The sequence below is a fragment of the Gopherus flavomarginatus genome, chromosome 3, assembly GCF_025201925.1.
Source record: "Gopherus flavomarginatus isolate rGopFla2 chromosome 3, rGopFla2.mat.asm, whole genome shotgun sequence".
NCBI lineage: Eukaryota > Metazoa > Chordata > Testudines > Testudinidae > Gopherus > Gopherus flavomarginatus.
Window position 1 is genome coordinate 235,452,972 of NC_066619.1, and position 6,000 is coordinate 235,458,971.

Consider the following 6,000-nt stretch of genomic DNA (forward strand, 5'->3'; position numbering starts at 1 on the left):
TAAATGGAACTCCATCCAACCCCACCTTTTCAAAAAATTAATAATATATCAGAGTATTACACAGAGAGGAGGAGATGCCCAAGAGCAAAATGTCTTCCCCCATCCCAGACTACATAGCAGCTCTGTAACTGTTCTGCAGTCTACTTTATCCAGTGGCTGATGTTGCCTATATGGTGCACTTAGGCAGCACCCTACTGAGGAGGGTTGGCAGGAGGATCCACCATTATGTGAATCCTCCAATCCCCACTGTTTGTCCCTGGTTGTAGTTCCCCCACATCCAGCACCCACTTTCACAAATGGACCCACCACAGCCCTGAAGAACAGATCTGGGTTTGTCCCTAACACTCTTTCCCACCCTTGAATGGAGCATCTTAACACTCATTTGGAATGATGTAATTTAATGCAGCAAGAAAGGCTGTTTTCAATCAAATGTAGATTAAACTCTATGCACTGTTCTGTTGAAACATAGTGATCACATGCTCCCTTTTCATTTTTGGTATGCCTATGGTTATCTTTATGGCTTAGTAGGGATGGTATACTTGGGCAACCAGTTAAAGATTGGGCAGCTGATTATAGATGTCACACATGCCTTTATCATTACCTCTACCTACATATTTTAAGGAATTTGAAGTGCTATTCTACTCTAAAAAGTAACTCTCTAAAAATGGCAAAGTAAGGTGTCATATTTATTTTATCATCATGATTCCCAGATAAAAAGTTCTGTTTACAAGTAAAAAATATAGTTTTGCTAACTATCAGCTCTGCAAACTCAGCTTGGAATCTGAGAGCCAGAATGAGTTCTTTCATTCTTGCACATCATCATTAATAATAAAGTTTGTGCAGGTCTAATTATGCCTTTGGTGACACTAACTGAGTGGCCCCTCTCATTGGATACTTTAATACAGTGGTTCTCAACCGGGGGTACATGTACCCCTGGGGGTACAGAGAGGTCTTGCAGAGGGCACATCAACTCATTTAGATATTTTCCTAGTTTTACAAGCTACATCAAAAACAGTAGCAAAGTCAGTACAAACTAAAATTTCATACAAAGTGAGAAAGTAAACAACTTTTCAGTAATAGTGTGCTGTGACACTTTTGTATTTTTATGTCTGATTTTGTAAGCAATTAGTTTTTAAGTGAAATGAAACTTGGGGGGGTATATAAGATAAATCCGACTCCTAAAAAGGGTACAGTAGTCTGGAAAAGTTGAGAACCACTGCTTTAACAGACTCACTTTTTAAGTCCAGAAGGGACCATTAGATTCTCAAACTGTGGGTCAGGAGCCCAAAGTGGGTCGCAACCCTGCTTTAATGGGGTAACCGGGTCTGGTGTTAGACTTGCTGGGGCCCAGGGCCAAAGCCGAAACCTGAGCCCTACCACCCAGGGCCAAAGCCCAAGCCAAGAAGTCGAAACCTGAGCCCCACTGCCCAGGGCCAACCCAAAGCCCAAGCCCCACCTCCAGGGGCTGAAGTCTGAGGGCTTCAGCCCTGGGCGGTGGGGCTCAGGCTTCGACTTCAGCCCTGGGCAGCCGGGCTTAGGTTACAGCCCCCTTCTTGGGGCTGAAGCCTTTGTGCTTCAGCTTTGGCCCCGCCACCCAGGGCGATGGGGCTCAAGTTTTGGCTCCCCCCTCCTGGGGTCATGTAATAATTTTTGTTGTCAGAAGGGGGTTGTGGTGCAATGAAATTTGAGAACTGCTGATCTAGTCTGACTTTCTGTATAACACAGGGCATAGAATCATACTCAGTTACCCCAGAAGAATTCCAATACATGAAATACATGTATTCAAAATTTGAAACATCAATCAATAATACATGTATGAATAATAAGGGTATATGAGGAGGGTGGGTAGGTGTACAGCACAGACCTTAATTTTCATTTGATACAGAGACCATTCTTTTTAATGTGAAAAATATTCAACAAATTATAAATAAAATAATAATTGTAACTCAATACCTCACTATGGAATCATTATAAACGATTACTGGTGTTCTCTCTTCTTCAAAAGTACAGCTGAGTATCCTAATCTGAGTAATGCATGTCAGGGTATCACTAGGTGGCTCCCCGAGGCCAGGGCAGAGCCAGCAGATGGATGCTGGTGTAAGGCCAACTGGTGAGAGCAGGCTAGAAGCCTGGATCAGGGACAGGGGGAGGCTCGAAGCCTGGAGCAGTCTGTGACACCACAAAGTAGAGGGAGCTGAATGTTGCACAGACTGGCTCACTGCTTTTCCTGTAGGATTAAGTAGCTGTCCCTGGGGTCATCTGACCCAGTCGTTGTTCATGGATTGGTGCTGAAGCACACCTGAAGGCTCTGGCTGAGGGCTTGCCTCACAGTACTTTCCCCTCAAGAACACCTTCCAGGCATCTTCAGATCGGGTTTGTCAGGAGGGATCAGTGCAACTCATGTAGCAGGTTGGGAGTATGGATGTTACTAGCTGGTTCCCATTAGTGTTCTTCTGGATCATACCCCTTCCAGTCAACAAGGAATAGGAGCTTTCCCCAAAGAATCTTGGAATCAAGAATTTGCCTTATGAGGTACTCCTCTTGTCCCTGCACCATGACCAGAGTGGGAAGAGGCATTCATCCAGGGAGTAAGTTGGGCATGTCTTTCTTCAAAAAGGAGACATGAAACATACGCTGCACTCAGGGCCGGCTCCAGGTTTTTTGCCGCTCCAAGGAAAAAAATATAAATTAAAAAGGGGGGCTAGAATGCCACTGCCAAAGCAAACAAACAAACAAACAAACAAAAAAGCTGGAGTGCCGCCCCTTGAAAAGTGCTGCCCCAAGCACATGCTTGGAATGATGGTGCCTAGAGCCGGCCCTGGCTGCACTTGCATCATGGGGGGGCAGCTGAAGGAAGGTTAGTTTGCTGAATGACCATAAAGGGGCCAAGGTACCAGTAGCTGAGTTTGTAGAGGCTCAAGAAGTGTCCAAATGTCATGAGGAGAGCCATACCTTTTCCCAAATAGTAACTAAAAATTCAATTTCATGATGAAAGTCAGCAAAGTATTTAGTCCTCCTTGATAGTATCCAACCAGGATTTCAGTTTCTCCTGGAAGTGGTGGAGGTGTTTAACCAGATCAGAGGCTGAAAGGATATGGAAAATCAGTGGCAGGGATGGATGGAATCAGAAGTTAAAGCCATAGTTGGAAAAGAAAGGACTCTGGTGAGTGGATTTATGATCAGAGTTTTTATAAGCAAATTCTGAAAAGGGTAGAAGTTGGACCCAGTCATCCTGATGCTAACTAATAAAACAACACAGATACCGCTCCAAAATTTGAATCACTCATTCTGAATGTCCATCTGTTTGGGGACAATATGCTGTGGAGAGGCACAAGTTAACATCCAAAACGTGGAATAACTTGCCAGAAGTGAGAGGTGAACTGATGTTGAAGGAGCTTGAAGATGTGATTGAAGAACAAATGGGCTGTCATTTCCATGATGAGGATCTTTCAACAGGGCACGAAGCAGGAAATTTTAGATAGATCTATGACTATTAGTATGGCTGTGTGATCCTGATAATTAGGAATGTCTACAATTAAGTCCATTGATAGAGACTCCCAGGGTTGGGAAGGACTAGGCAGTGGGACCAAGGTTCCAAGAGGTTTTATGCGGGGGACCTTCGTCCAGCAGCATACCTCGCAAAAGTTGATGTAGGACCTAACAGAGGCATGTAATGTTGGCCACCAGAAATACAACAAAATCAATTTTATTGTCTTCCACACCCCAAAGTGGCTGACTAGGGGTAAGTCATGGCACAGTTGGAGAATCGTGATGCAAGACAGACCTTCTGGGACATAAACACAGTCTCTGAACAACAGTACCCCATTTTTAATAAAGAATATTGGATTGATGTTGGCACTGAGCCACTTTGATGTGAACATGTCATTACATAGCGAAGATCTCACAAGAGCTGGAGGTCAGTATTCACTTGCACATTAGCAAAATGGCAGGATTCAAGATAGTGGAGGGTTCTGATGGTCTTTCCCCGATGTCAAGGTACTCCCCTTTGTGGAAGAGTGCGCTGGGCTTGCCATTGCAGTCCCCTGGCAGTAGTGCAGAGTAAACTCAAAGATAGGAACCATTGGATCTGGTGTTGATTAAGGGCTTTTGTGGAATGCAGGTAATCCAAGTTCTTGTGATCAGTGAACACTTGAACAGGGAAGCATATGCCTTCCAAATGGTGTTGCCATTCCTCAAAAGCAGCTTTGATGGCCAGCAGCTCCTTGTTGTAGATCTCATAGTTTTGTTCTCTGGGTGTTCACAATTTCCTACAGGAAGCTAAGGGGTGGAGAATACTAGGTGTCCTGCTGGTGTGACAGCACAGCCCAGATTTTCAGATGTATCTGCCTCAACAACAAAAGACTTGGATGCGACTGGGTGCATTAACACAGATGCTGAGATGAACGCCTTCTTCCAGTTGTTCAAAAGTCAGTTGGGCCTCTAGTGTCCAAAGGCAGACTTCTTTTGGAAGTGGAGGGCTGTATAGTAAGATGAGGCCCTGAAACGTAAACCCTTATATCAGAGGCCCGGTATGAGGCCTAAGGTCTGAACTAAAGTAATGGTCAAGACTTTGCTAACATAAAGCAAATGTAATCTGTGAGCCAGAGGCAGGCCCTGCTCACAAAAGCTGGCAAGGAAAAGGCTGATGTTGCAAAAAGATACATACCTAGGTACTGGACACCAGATATCAGAACAGTCACATACTTGTACATTCCACACAGATAACAAGGAACAGCCTGACCCATCACAACGACAGGGCCAAAAGAATAATATGATGGATAGAGTTTTGTTTGAACCAACATGTACAAGGTGAGAGACGGCACTTTGCCGTAGAGGGGTTGTACCTTGCTGCGTAGAGGGGTTGCACCTCACTACGTCAGGAGTGATGTGTAACTTGTTTGTATCTTTATAGGAATGCATTGCTGGGGCAGTGTCTTTGTCTGGTCTAAGGGGCAGTGGAGTGTCCCGCCACTGACAGAGCTGTTCCATTGTCAGGAGGCACACATTCATAGTATGTCCTGTAGAGTCAGCAGGGAACTATTACTGTGCTTCGTTTGATAATAAACCTGGCCGGGTGCCTTCGTACCTTATCAGAATCTGTGGTCATTGAGGGTTCTCTGGGGTCTGCTGTGTCAGCTATCTGTGCAAGCTGGGACAGCACACAGAGGGAATACATGCACACAGCTGACTGTTATTAACATTGAACAGAGCAGAGCACCATACCAGTAGCGTCTGACGACAGGCTGGATGAAGTCCTTGGCCACGTTCTCATCAATCTGGGGCAAGCTTCCTCTGTATGGACAGGCAGTTAGTTCGGCAAAGTCCAAGTCCATAAAGTTGCTAGATTCCCCGGAGTCAATCAAGGTGAGTGGGATGTATCTTACTTCGCGTATGGCTGTAGCCTGGCATCACAGGTGGATTTGAAAATGGGGCTGAAAGGGGACCACCAGTGCAGGAGCACACACAGATAGTAGAGAAGGTCCATTTGGGGAACCTGATCCCCTTGTTGCATTCAGCCATGACCCCTATATTGGGGCTGGACAAGGTCCTTTCCTGGCACTGTGGCTGGGCTGAGCTTGTGGGGCCACCCTGAAACAAAAGGGCCACACCCTCAGCAGTAAAACCAGAGGCCATTGAGGTACTGCACCCAGGGCCAGCCTTACCCATACGCAAAGTACACAGCTGCGCAGGGCACCAGGCAATTCAGGGCACCAAATTCCTGGTGCCCTACGCAGCAGTGTGTTGCTCCAGCCTCTGCTCTGCTTCTTCCCCATGGCCCTGGCCGCTGCTCTGCCCCAGCCTCACCTCTTCCCACCCCTGCTCCGCCCCAGCCCTGTCCCCACTCCACCCCTTTCCCAAAGCCCCTGCCCTGCTCTGTCCCAGCCCTGCCCCCACTCCACCACTTCCCCAAAGCCCCTGCCCCTGCTTTGCCCCCACCTGCCCCTGCTCTGCCCCTACTCCCCTGAGGACTGCAGTAGGGGGCAGGCCTGTACTAACCAG